We start from the raw sequence: 13681 nt of genomic DNA on the forward strand, positions 1-13681 counted from the left end.
GGGTGCCTCTGTTTGCCAACTTTTGCCTTTTGTTCTTGCCACACAATACCGCCCACTCACCCTCGGTGTCTCTCTTTGCCTCTCTGTCTTCTCCGTGCTCCCCGCCTCACACCCACACAGGGCGTTACACAATCTATCCAAATGTGCTTCACTTTAAAACCCCATTACTTAGCCCCTGTTGTTTTGTTCGACACAATTAAAAGAACAGGCCCTTCATGAGAATTCAGAGGAGCCCTCGCCTCGTTCGCTCCCTCCCTTCTTTCCTTCGCTCTCTCTCTCTCTCTCTCTCTCTTCGTCTTCTGTGCTTTAGTGTTGGCCGAGGAGTTGCTGTGAACAGGCCAGCTTAGTTCCCCCTAATTCCCTGGGTTTTGTTTGCATATAGGCTTAGTTTGGTCCCATTTGAAACTCCTCAATGCCAAGGCTCATCCCCGGCTGTAACCAGACCAGCCAGCAACTTTAGAGACCAGTCAGCCAAATGGAAACAGGGAAGTCCACAAACACACGCACACACAGAAACAGCTGAAGAGCCCGACAAAGGTTAAAGGGCACGAGCATTGTTATCTCTCTAAGTACTGACACACTTCAAAAGGGGGAAAAGCTCAAAGGCTCTTGGGGCTAATGACTACCTGTTCAGGCTTCGGCAGAGGGCCTGGTGATAATTTCAGGCTGAAGTCTTCCACTCCAGTGTGTAAGCCTAACAAAGTTCAGAAGAGAGGAAAGTACAGGAGAGATGAGACGACTGGTCAGTTAAAGCAACACGACGTCAGCGTCAGGAAGTAACAGAGCTGAACTCTCATGCTGATGGACCTGAATTATGTCCACATAACATGATGAGGTAGGAGACTATGGGAGACTTTGTTCGGGTTTATTTGGAGGTCACATCGGGAAACTGTGATGACCAATCAGTATTAGTCTCACTGTTAACAACACCAGCATCCTCCCTAAATGTAGCAAGCATAGAAAGCTGTATGAAAAAAATCCAACACGAGCATCCTCGTCAAACCGAACTGCTCCTGACCGTGTCATGTGTAGGAGGAAGTGTCCATCCTGGACTGATTTAATGATTCCTGTTACAGAAAATGTATTTTCAAGTAAAGCTCCACAGGTTGGTGATAAGATGACAACACTTCAATGCTACGTTAGCATAATGTTAGCTTTCTGGCTAACAGCTGAGCCAAACAGGTAAGCGAGCTAAGGTGACGTGACGTACCCATCACTGCCAAGACACATCTAGTTTTGTCCTGTTAACTGTCGTTAGCATGTTTCCGTTGCAGAACGTCAAGGGAAGGTAAGGATTTAGGTATTAGTCAAACCCAGGCTAACAGAGTAAAGACCTAATGAAGACTTCAGATTGCAAAATGCATAAATGTGAATATCATAATATCGCATTTTTTTGTTTGGCCGATGATCGCTTTGGTACTTTTGAGCCTTTTCAACAATGATGCGCTGATGAATATCTTGTTTAAAAACTGTGTACATCTTTCAATCTAAACTCTGATTCTCAGGGTGATGGGCTTATTTCATTGTGTTCAGCATTTACTCACGACACCTGGTCATTGTGCTCCGAGTCAAACGCCTTAATGGAATTATGAAGTTTGGAAACAGCATGTCAGCCTGCGTGTGCTTAAATACAGGAGACACACACACACACACACACACACACACACACACACACACACACACACACACACACACACACACACACACACACACACACACACACACACACACACACACACACACACACACACACACACACACACACACACACACACACACACACACACACACACACACACACACACACACACACACACACACACACACAGGTCTGCGGTTAACTGGCAGTGTGTCAGAGTGGAGAGGAGCTCAGGCCTGCCCACTAAGTGAGTGCTGTGAGGCTCTGCGAGATGTCTCAGTTTGTTGGACAGCTCTGTAATTCACACTCTGAACAACAAACACGCATGATTACTTTCAAGTGCTGCAGGAAACTGTTTAAGTCGTGAGAGCACGTGTCTGACAGTAAAGCCTGACTGTCACTCACAGAATATCTTAAGGCGACCAGCGTCACAATACGGGAAAAAAACACCAACACACCGCGGAAGAGACGTAACACAGCTGTGATGAAAACAGAAGAAATAACTGTAGGTTAGCTGGAATAAGAAAACACAAGTGGAAAAGAATGGCGCAAACAGTAAATAGAAAACAGCAGTGTGCAAACACAGGTCAATAGAAACAAGAGATTAGTTTAGTAATAATGTGTGTATTGAGCAGAATAATGCACAGGGAGTGAGTAGGGCTGCTGAACTGAACCTGGACCCTGACACAGAGCAGACACGCCTGCCTCTGACGCTTACGGTCCCTAAAGGCTGATAATGGGAACCTCGTTGGGGATTATCCCGGATAAATTATAAGATATTGAATTGTCATGGGGAAAAGCTTAATTGTTGCAAATATTAAAATGCACAGCCATCGAGCCTGCACCAACTGGTTTGGGTTCGGAGAAACGGTGGAGTGAATGGAAACGCCTCCTGCAACACACACACACGCGTTCCTGTCCAGCGTTGTTGTCACCGTCTGTGTGAGCTCATATTGATTTTTATTTAAAAAAAAAAAAACCTCCTCAATAATAAATTCCACCCGTCTTTAAACACAGTCAGAGCGCAAAAAAGTGGCTTAAAACCCACTAATTACATCAACGCTGAAAGGAAATCATTGATCAGCGGCATTATGGGAAATTAAACTGTCCCCCAGAACTGGATCAAAGAGAATGAAGTGGCTTAACTGGGTTTCAGTGGGGCTGTGCAGACGGGAGATGGGATTATCACCCCTGGACACACACACACACACACATACACACACTCCTCATTACAGTAGTGCATTACATGACTTGTATGATACACACACACACACTGCCAAGGTTGTAGTGGTTCACAGTTGCATACATACATTTGTGTGTAAATTTGGTAAACCTATACCAAACAATTCCAACATCTTAAAAGGTACACATGCTCTCTGATAGCATGTCCAACATGTCCAATACAAAAACAACTGGTTCATATTTCATTTCTGGCCTAATGTGAGCTGGCCCCTTGTCCAAAACCTGTGGAGGAGGTCCACTGGGGGAATGAATAAAAGAAAGGGGCCCCTGCTGGTTCATCTGGCTGTCTATTGGTGCCCTGAGACCACCATAATCTCCCCCCCCCACCCACCCACCCACCCACCCAAGCCCACAAAAAGCCCAACGCTGGCCCCTCAGGGCTGCGGGGCCTGCTGCTAGGGGACCCCTTCATGTGTGATAAACAGATCTAAAGATGCAACACACACACACCAACACACACGCATAAAAAAAACAAAGTGTAGTCTTTTTTTGTTTGTTTCTTTTTTTTTTTTTAAACTGCCATGTTTAAAACTTACTTCAACTTGATTAAGACGGTTAAGTAGATTTCTGAGTGTTGAGTCTGACCATGATCTCTTCTTTCACTCACACTGTGATGGACACGCACACATCTGATTGACACTACGACAGAAGCATCACGAGTCCTCGTGCTGGAGGAAAAGACGTTTAGTGTCCGGGTTGTCAGTCAGGTGTACGACCGGTAAGTGTGTTTACTACCTAAAGTGTTTTACTGATAAGACCTGTTGGCCTTAAAAACAACAAAGAGGAGGACACACAACAACAAACGGGGACATGCACATCGTCTCGCTGCACTCAGTTTGTTCGTCAGTGAGAGCTCGAGCACGGCAAGCTCCCGTATAGAACAAAGTTAACTGCGTCAACTCCACTTGTGGTGACATTGTGCCTCAATCTACTTACACTAGCAAATCCAGGGCTTACATTACACTGAACTAAGCAGCAGATATTGGCAGAATGGGCTTACCCCGGCATTGTTGTAACTGGGCTTTTCTGAGGGAATTTGCTGGCCTCCTGTTAAAGAAAGAAAATATTGAGGACAAAAATAAAAGAGTTGTTTTTGGTTTAACGTCTTCAGGAGGAGTTTAGGAGATTCAGTGTGTGTGTGTGTGTGTGTGTGTGTGTGTGTGTGTGTGTGTGTGTGTGTGTGTGTGTGTGTGTGTGTGTGGGGGGAGGGGGGGGGGGGGGGGGGGGTGTTAAGATGATTTGTGGGCCTTTTCTCCTATCAGATCATCTAAAATGTGAGTGATTACACCGGTAATCAGCTACAAGCCGACACTGGCACTGTCTGCGTTTAAGAGATAAAGGGCAAGAGTTAAGAATTGAGAGAGAGAGAGAGAGAGAGAGAGAGAGAGAGAGAGAGAGAGAGAGAGACCCCCGTAACAGAGAGAGAGAGAGAAAGACAACAGAAAGTAGGAGGAGAGGAGGAAGAAGGTGGCAGATTATGTCTCAATATTGTCACATGCCAGGACGACAGCTTCTCTCTCTCTCTCTCTCTGTCTTACACTCTTTCTATTCACAGATCCGTTTGTGAGCGGCCAAACAAATAGCTGACACCGCCTCATCAAAGCTGTGGATTGGCAGCCCGGGCCAAGTGGAGCTGTTGACAAGCGAGGGCAGTGAAAGCAGAGGAGGAGAGGAGAGACAGACAACAGAAATCCTGCTGTAATTCCCCAAACTGTAATCCGCTGGGTTTAATGGTGTGTGTGTTTGTGTGTGTGTGTGGGGATTATATACTTTATCATTGATGCTCATCCTTACTCTAATGCTTGTGTGTGTGTGTGTGTGTGTGTGTGTGTGTGTGTGTGTGTGTGTGTGTGTGTGTGTGTGTGTGTGAGGAGAAAAGCCAGCATGTATGGAAGGGCCCAACAATGGTGGCTGAGGGATTTAAAGCCTCACTCTATATCATATAACGACATATCGTGGCCAATTCAGAATAACCACTCGCCTTTTCACTGCGGCTGATCCCAGCGATTAGTCCTGATCTGGAGACACCCCCGAACACATATACACACACGCACACGCACACACACACACACACACACACACGCTCGTACTCTCCCCCTCACCTTTACAACTTATCAAACACCAGAACATTTAGTAGAAAATCGAGACACCCCTCGTTGTTGTGTCCGTCTCTCTCTCTGTCGGTGAACTGGTCGCAGCAGGAGTAATCAAGACTTCCGTACACTTTAGAAGGAACCTAAACTCTATCAGCTGAAGGTCAGAGGTTGAGCCTGCTTCTGTAATATAAAAAGAAAGAAAGAAAAAAAAAAAAACCTGCCAGTTTTAACACGTATTGGGGATTAAAAAGGTTTGTCAGTTTTTAGTGTTTCGAAATGACTGTAGCTCACCTAAAGCCAGATAGAGATAGTTCAAAGATCACATACGTGTGCTTCCTCTCTTACACGCACGCACACACACACACACACACACACACACAAACTAACACTTCGTTGGAATTGGATTTCTTCGTTTGACGTGCTGAAACAGCGCTCTTTCATCAATGCTGCCTTCCTGCATGTCCTAAAGCTGAGCTAGCTAACTTTGGACAAAACCAGCGAGGCACCGTCGTCGTTGTTGGTCGACAGCAAAAGAGAACCTAAGAAAGCAATCGTGTCCGATCTAATTTGAATTGTTTTGGTAGATTCAATACTTCATCAAATCTCTGATGACAGTTTGTTAAAAACATGCAAGGCAAGACATATTCTCTCTGATTTAGAGTGAGCTCCCTTCTCTGCATCTTAGAGGCTGTACTCAGACAAGCCTTCACTATTTGGATCTTTCAGGTATTCGACTGTCACCAGCACACTTAAGAGTCTGGATCTGGCCTGCAGATAGCTAAAAAGGTGTCCACAAAGCTTCGGATCAACATTGGTTCATTCTGAGACTGAACAGAGCTGATGACATTAATCTCTGCGCTGGAGTCTGCAGGCTGGATGGGCTCTGGCTTGGTCCATTGGCTCTAAAGGAGACATGAATCAAACTGAGAGAGACAGATAGGCCCTTGATAACAAGGAATACTGTCCAAGACATCAGAAAATATATTTTCACCATCAGCAGATAGAGGCCTGGACATCTTTCTTACAAGCTAGCACACACTATTTCATGGTGCGCGGACTGTCCTACACATGTACATTAACTGAACATGTGTCGCGCAGATGTAGTAGCCATAAAAATGCCCTGTTCTCTGTGTGTGTGTGTATGAGAGAGAGAGAGAGAGAGAGAGAGAGAGAGAGTGAAACATGGAGACAGAAGAAATACCTGAGGAATGCAAATATATGAGCAGAAGAAAGACGGGAAATTAAATGAACATTAATTCTCCCACACAAATTCTCCCTTCTCGGCTCGGGGAGATGAAAGAGGGCCAGTGTACTTTCTGATATTTATTTCTCCTTTAACACACGGCTGGAGTTCTGCTCTCGGAGATGGAGGCCCTGGCTGGGAGGAGATCAGTACTCGGGGGCCCCTTATTGCCTGGTTTACTAATTAAGAAGAAATATGCAAGTATGAGTCGATGTAGGATTAATTAACTGTTTATTTCTCTTCACCCGTCCACTGGAACCAGCAGGTTTGGGCGGAGGGAGAGGAGAAGAAAGAGGCGAGTGTTGGGTGTGGTTTTCTTGGACTAATGAACTATTTAGATGTGTGTAATCGTGTGTGTGTGAGTGTGTGCGTGTGGCCCACTATAAATAAAGAGGCAGTGTCCGCCCTTTTGAATGAGCGAGAGTGGATGTCTCTGTCATCAGCTGGCCGTGCCGCACAGAGGGAGGTCGTTTGATTTGTTATGTCTGAGAATGGATATCGCAAGCAACACCAAGACGGAAAGTAAAAGACATAAAGAGACAGTGTGAGAAGACAGAGATATTTAAAGACAGCTTGTATAAACACGAAAACAAAGCACGCGTCAGGAGGAATTTACCAAGATTAATCCCAGCATATAGACATCAAACAACCAGCTGATTCATGTTTTCAGCTTTCTAGGGACATGAAGATTTTAGCAGTGGTGGATTTAAAGTGAACACACTAAGACTAACACTGGAAGTATGAAAGCTTGTTTAGGAAAAGCCCCCCCACCTACAAAACACTGGAGGTACATGATAAAGACTTCTGAAGAACTATCCGCCGTCCTTCACGTGAAGCGGCCATGTAACAACAGCCACGTACAATTAAATAAATAAATGCTGAGTAATCAGATAAAAGCCCTCATTGTTTTAACACCTGGCGTTTAAAAGTGAAATTTTGATGAGGAGACACGCGGAGCAGACCGCTAGCATGTGGTCGTTGGTACATCACCGGTCGTGCAGTTTGAAGCTGACCCCGGAAAGCACGCCACTCAAAATGCAAAAAGTGATTATTAAATCGACTTTCAGAGTCGTGAAATGTGTTTCATGAAAGATTTTGTATTTTGTAATTTTAAAGCATGATTAGACGGGAAAAAAAAAGGTGCCCTTGCTGTTGTTTTGACCAGGTCTCCTTTGGAAGTGAGAATTTCAGTCTCAATAATAATAACCGTCAAAATTGAGTTAGGAAAAAAAGTTTAAAAAAAGTTTAAAAACAGTTTAAAACCTCCATCCTGAAGGAATTTATGTACTCTATTTACATCTATTTCAATATAAAATGGGGTCGTAAATTACACTAAAAAAGTAGGGCTGGGAATCTTTGGGTGTCTCACGATTTGATTGGATTTCGATTCTTGGGGTATCGATTCCATTCAGAATCGATTTCTGATTTAAAACGTTTCTGGGTCCACGGACTCAAAGTGGTTTTTTGAATGAGTACGTGTTTCAGGATCTACTCCTGTCATCTGTGAGACTGGCTGCATTTCTTGTTGCTCTATTCGGCGTTCTACTGATTTAAAGAGCAGGGAGGGATTGATTAGCCAATAAAATTGATTATTGGAAATTATGAATCACTTTTAAATCTTAGTAGAGAAGAATCTCTTTTTACAGGACGACTAAAAAGTCAAATCTGTCAAAAAGAAAATAAACCCTATTCTTAGGTTTATTCCTAAGAAAAGTCTATGATGGAGAGGACCAAAGTAGATCAGTATTAATCAAGGGAGGGAGAAACGGTAGACAGAAGCACGGAGTGGGGGCTCGAACAGAGACATGATGAACTGTGTGTGTGTGTGTGTGTGTGTGTTAGCAGGAGCAGGGTAACAGTGCAATCTGTACGAAATGAGGGCTCCATTAGAAGTTGGAAACAACTCATGACTTCCATCTGTTACTGAGGCCGGGGGACGTTAGATTGAAGACGACAGGTGTCTAAATGTTTATCAGCCGCGCAGCGTTTATTCCTGTGTCTCCGAGTTAGGAGGAAAAATGACCCACACTAATCTAATTCAAACTAACATTCACTTTGAAAGGTTGCTGGTGTGGGCAGGAATAAAAACACATGCTGTTCAACCTCATTGGAGTCACTACAATATGTGTATTGGGCATTTACAGTTTAACTCTGGGGTCCCCTGAGAGTGAACACAGATGGAAGCACTGTACACATAATAATGAATCAATCTTACAAAGAGAGGGTCAAGATATGCAACTTACACTTATAATAATGAGTGGTAAAAGTATGTTCACAGCACATTATCTAGAGATCTGATATGAGTAATGTGTTTACACTGGATATTGAATAAACCAAGTTATTCCAGCTCAGGACCTTGGGACTGTTTGGGTTTTATAAAAGCTGCTCATTTAGATCGAAAGCCATAAAAAGGGAAGAGGAGAGGTTCGAGTTTTCAGCTCTATAAACTCTATAGACCCAATTGTTAACTCGTGCAATGAATGTGCATTAACTGCCTTTACTAATTGGAAACTTAAGAATCCTCCTTTTGTCTCCAACATGGTCCAAACAGAATCGACGTCAAATGAAATTAAAGCGCGCCAAACCATGTAGAGGTCAGTTAGATGATCACTGCTAGATAGCTAGATTCACGATGGGCAGATCTAATTTATGAGACATTTTTATAGAGTTATGTACTTCAGAAATGAAATACTCGATCACTCACACTAAACATAAATCACAGGTCCTTAACTGTTGGGACACAGCGTCAGTCCACGAAATTAAAAAATGAACTTTTATTGTTGTTTTTCTGAACAGAGAAGAAGGCTTGACAAACAAAAAAGCATCTCCTGTAACCATAGCAACCAGCTGCTTAAATGTAAGAGAAAAAAAGAGATGGAAGCTGTACCACTGACTGATCACTTTGAGCTGCATGCACTAAAAAAAAATGTGACGGCGTCCTTATCATGCAGTTAAACAGTGCCGATTTTCTAATTTGGCCTCCCAAGATTGAGACGTCAGCGCCAACAAAGCTGGTTGATGGCAGTAGATAAAAAGACACACAGACAGCGCGCTAAACAGCTCTGCGTCACACAGTTTAACCTTGTAGTATAATAATTCATAAGAACACTAAGACATATGGTACTTTAAAGTACATGCACAGCCCGCACATAAACACAAGCCATGCTATCTGCCTACACATGGCTCACCGCCATCGACTTTTAAACAACAGGTTTCGATCGAGCTTCACGCAAACATAGCAAGGATATTTGTAATTGAAACTATCCCCACACTTTGGATGTTCATACATTGGCCCTGTTTCACTGAACACATCACAAGCCCCTTCTTTAAGAACAGACTTTTATTCCTAATAATCACATAAAATAAAAGCTTGAACGTCTTTGTTTAACAGTCCTGTCACAGCGAAGAGAAACCAGACGACTGCTCCCTGCAGCGTGGCTCAAAGCGTGCAAACTGCTGGAAACTTTGAAGTGCATCTTGGTTTGCATGTTTTAATTTTAGTTTCTTCCATTATGCACCATCTCCTGATAAACTTTTCTTATCGCACATATGAAGCTGGTATTTATCATGTAACTTGGGTGATTTGAAAGCGGCTGGAGGAATAACGTTGATGTTGCTTGCTTGTTTCGTATATTTTGTAACATGAAAAACGACGGGGACTTGAAACCAAATATCACACGTCTGTTGGCTTATTGGGATGGAGTGGTTCTCATGGCATGAGAACAAATGCCCAGTTACAAAAAAAAGGTGCCTCCACTCTACTAAATTTACACTTGAACCTGTCAATCTTGTCATTTCTCCCTTCAGCTCACATACACTTTCTCAACTCTAATCGTACTGAACACACAGAGCCACAGAGGACACTGCAGGTCTGCATACATATTAATAAATCCTTTCTAGAGCGGAGTGCAAACAGAGTGCCAAATTGAATGAGTTTTACTATCTTTTTTTTCGATGTAAAAACGGATTTAAGCCAGTTCTCTCTGTCAACAATAAAAGTGCTCACAAGCCTCTGTTATGGCAACCTATGGTCATGCTTTAAATATGCAAATGAGCTATTTGGATGTGAAAACAGATGCATTTGAGATTTTAAAAAATGATCACCACGGCACCGTATTTTTACCTGCAGGTTCGTGGTCAGGAAGCAAAAAGATGACATGTCATCTTGGACCTAACGCGACTTCATTACAAAGACCTTCAACATAAATGTCCTTGACAATCGTTTCTCAACAGCACAACATCTTCTCAATCAGGATCTGCTCGGAGAGATCAGCCTGGAACATTACAACTACATCATCTACATATCAACATCTCCATTTTAACCCCTTCCGGTCCCTAACCTGTAAATCAGCAGACACGCTCTGGATGCAGCTCTGCCTTCCGACCCCTGAGGGAAGCAATCGCTCACTGTTGGGGATATTTTACACAGATTTGTTGCCAATTTGTTGCTTTCCAGTGGAAAACGTAAATGTAATAATGAGGCGGGCGAAATTCATTAAACATGTGTATGAAATACTTTTCAAGTGCAAGGAGAAGATTCATGGCGACGTTTATAAGGCGCATAATCATGCCTCCAGTCTGCACAGCCTGCGACGGCATCAAACATTTAATCTGGGATGAACACTTTCTCTCCCTCTCTCTCTCTTTGGACCCTCTCCCTTCTAAACTCCCCCCTCCCCCGTGCTCCTTTCCTCCCCCCTGCTATCTCCTTTTCTCTCTCGATCTCTCTCTGCGACTGCCAGAAACCACAATCATAAAATTATTAAAATGCTGTTTGGCTGCCATTAATCAGTGGTGGTGATAAATCCTTCTGTGTGACGTGACAGAGCATTAGTCACATACCTCTTGGCCTCAACAGACAGAGAATAATGAGCCACGAGCCGGACCGGGTCAATCATAAACTCATCAAATGCGTCATTTAATTTCTTCATTTAGACAAACAGAATTTGTTTATGGGAAAGATATCAGGTGTTGTGGAATGAGAAACGGCGCTGAAACGCGGATACATTAATCAGGGCTTGATTACACGCGACTCTGCGGTTGTTTATCCTAATTTCATTCATTTCCATCAACAAAGAAAACACAAGACGAACACAGCCATTAGCGATGGTTGGGGATGGCACAATTACAGCCTCGTATTAAATAAAGTGATGATGAATGGTCCAATACAAACTAAAACAAAGAGGTTTTTATTACTTCAATTCCGTCGCAGCTCCACGCCTGCCTGCGTACGTGTCTGAGGAGGCTTGCTGCTGTGAAAGGCGTGAGGAAGCTGTTTCAACTGTATACTAGGAGGAGGCCATATTGATGAGAAAATTGGGGGGGGGAAAAAAAAAAACCTCAGAGAATACCGACTCCTTTGAAATGACAGTTGGTTGAATTTGACAGCCTCATACATGGAAACTTCTTCAACAGTTAATCTATCATTGAAATCAGTGGGTGAGCTTGTGATGGAAGAAAATAAAAGCCCAGACAGTAACACACGCATACTTTAGATATGAACACAAACACTGAACATACATTTTGCCCCTACACACAGCCCACAGGCACTGACAGAGATGAAAAAAAAAAAAAAGTTTTTGATCATAAAGCTTAAAGAGGCTAACCAGTCTAATGAAGACAAAACTGCAGATCGCCCCCGCCCCGCCCCCCTCCAGGCCACTTGCTGTTGGCCATGACAACGTCCAATACTCCCTTTAATGTATTTTACATGTAAAATCATCCGAGTTTAATTGCATCTGGACACAATTGGCCTGATGAAGATTTTGCCGAACGCCGGATATTTGTCTGCAAGTTAGACGGCGGCGGTTAACCTTTAAGTTTTTGATGAACACCTTGCTATCCTACACACGTCTCATAAAACAGATGTTTCTTTTCTGATATATTTTATATGTAATGTGCAAGTTTAATGGCTTTCGGCCACGTTTGTTTCCACATCATATCATTGTTAATTAACCAATGATAAAGTTAGGCAAAGTTCTTTCATAGTTACCAAGGTTGTAAGTGGAATGGATTGCAATAGCAATTTAATTAATGTTAATATATTTCATGACAAATAAACTCAATGTGCTTTACAATGAAGTTAAAAACACAATCAAAACCCAGCATACACAAACACACAGTCATTAATAAGATCTATGAATGAAGTCATACACACCACAAACACACAGCAAACAACAACTACCAAAAAAAAAAAGTGACAATACATACACACAGAAAAAAACTCTTCATACGCTTTGGTGGACACAGCAGTGCTGGACCTCAGGTCAGCAGGGAGTTTGTTCCATAGTGAAGGAGCACATTATCTGAAGGCCCCCCCTCTTATTCTGAGTACGGCTAAAAGATGTCCACCTGATGACCTGAGGTTCCAGGTTGGGTAGCAGTCTGTGAGCAGGCCAGAAATGTACTCAGGAGCTGAACCATTGAGAGCTTTAAGGACTAATAAAAGGATTTGGAGGGTGATTCTTGTACTGGGAGCCAATGGAGAGTTTTGAGGACGAGAGTGATATGATCAAAATGTTGTCATACGGGTCAGGACAAGAAGTTTAAGTCGGATTGTTTGGATAATCCTGCATCTCCGCTGTCATAGTTACGATCCTTCTCTGCACACTGGACTGTCAAATCAGTCGTGTCATCACCTGAAGCGCTCCAAGCAATCGCGATTTGTGGTCACATCTGTATTGACATCTCCCTCTGAGTGGACCACGCTCGACAGCTGAGCTAAAAAAAAAGACCGTGTATCATGTGGCAAAGCAACAGCAACATTTCGGGGGGGATCTTTGAATGCAAAGTGAACAACTACAAACGTATTTTCTTGTTTTGTGCAGCTGCAGATGTGATTTAGCGCCCTCTTAGGTTCGCTGCATCTATGGCGGGTGCGGCAGCGACTCTGGACGCGCACCGGGCCCTTCTCGTTGATGACCCCAGCCGTGACGTCCGTTGACATGAAATCTCCCCACATGCGGGTCCGGGATCTGAACTTTTGAAAACAGGAGTTCTGTTGTCTTGCATGCACGGAGCAAACGTTAGCGATTATCATTTCCATGCAGCGTCATGCATCAGTGCTCAGTGCGTCTGCAAGAGAGTGGGATTGTGTCTGTCATTGAAAATGATCCCGATCCCAAACATTACAACTCTCCAGTCCACATGTTTAATGTTCTTGTGTGAACGTGTTTAATGAAAACATTCCTAAAAAATATTGGCTCATAATTGGTGTTCAGACAAAGCACAAATTGGTGCATAAAAACTGATCAGAATGCAGGAAAATTAAGGTGTCGAAACCTGCTCACGTTTTGTTTCTACTTTAAGCCCTCTGTTGGAAGGGGGCCGCCGACTGCCACCGGGTTATCTCCCACACTGTTGTAAAGTATTTGTAACCAAGAACTGGAGCTTATATAAAAAAAAAACATTTAATTAGTATCAGGCTGAAATGAAACAAAATCCTGTACTTGTGATAACAAG

General features: G+C 43.3%; 1 protein-coding gene across 1 annotated transcript in view; it reads right to left on the reverse strand.

The window, feature by feature from the left end:
• Positions 1-13681, reverse strand: part of rsrc1 (arginine/serine-rich coiled-coil 1) — a 104594-nt gene that overhangs the window by 35186 nt on the left and 55727 nt on the right. The window lies entirely within an intron of this gene.

The sequence above is a fragment of the Symphodus melops genome, assembly GCF_947650265.1.
Source record: "Symphodus melops genome assembly, chromosome: 10".
Classification (NCBI taxonomy): Eukaryota; Metazoa; Chordata; class Actinopteri; order Labriformes; family Labridae; genus Symphodus; species Symphodus melops.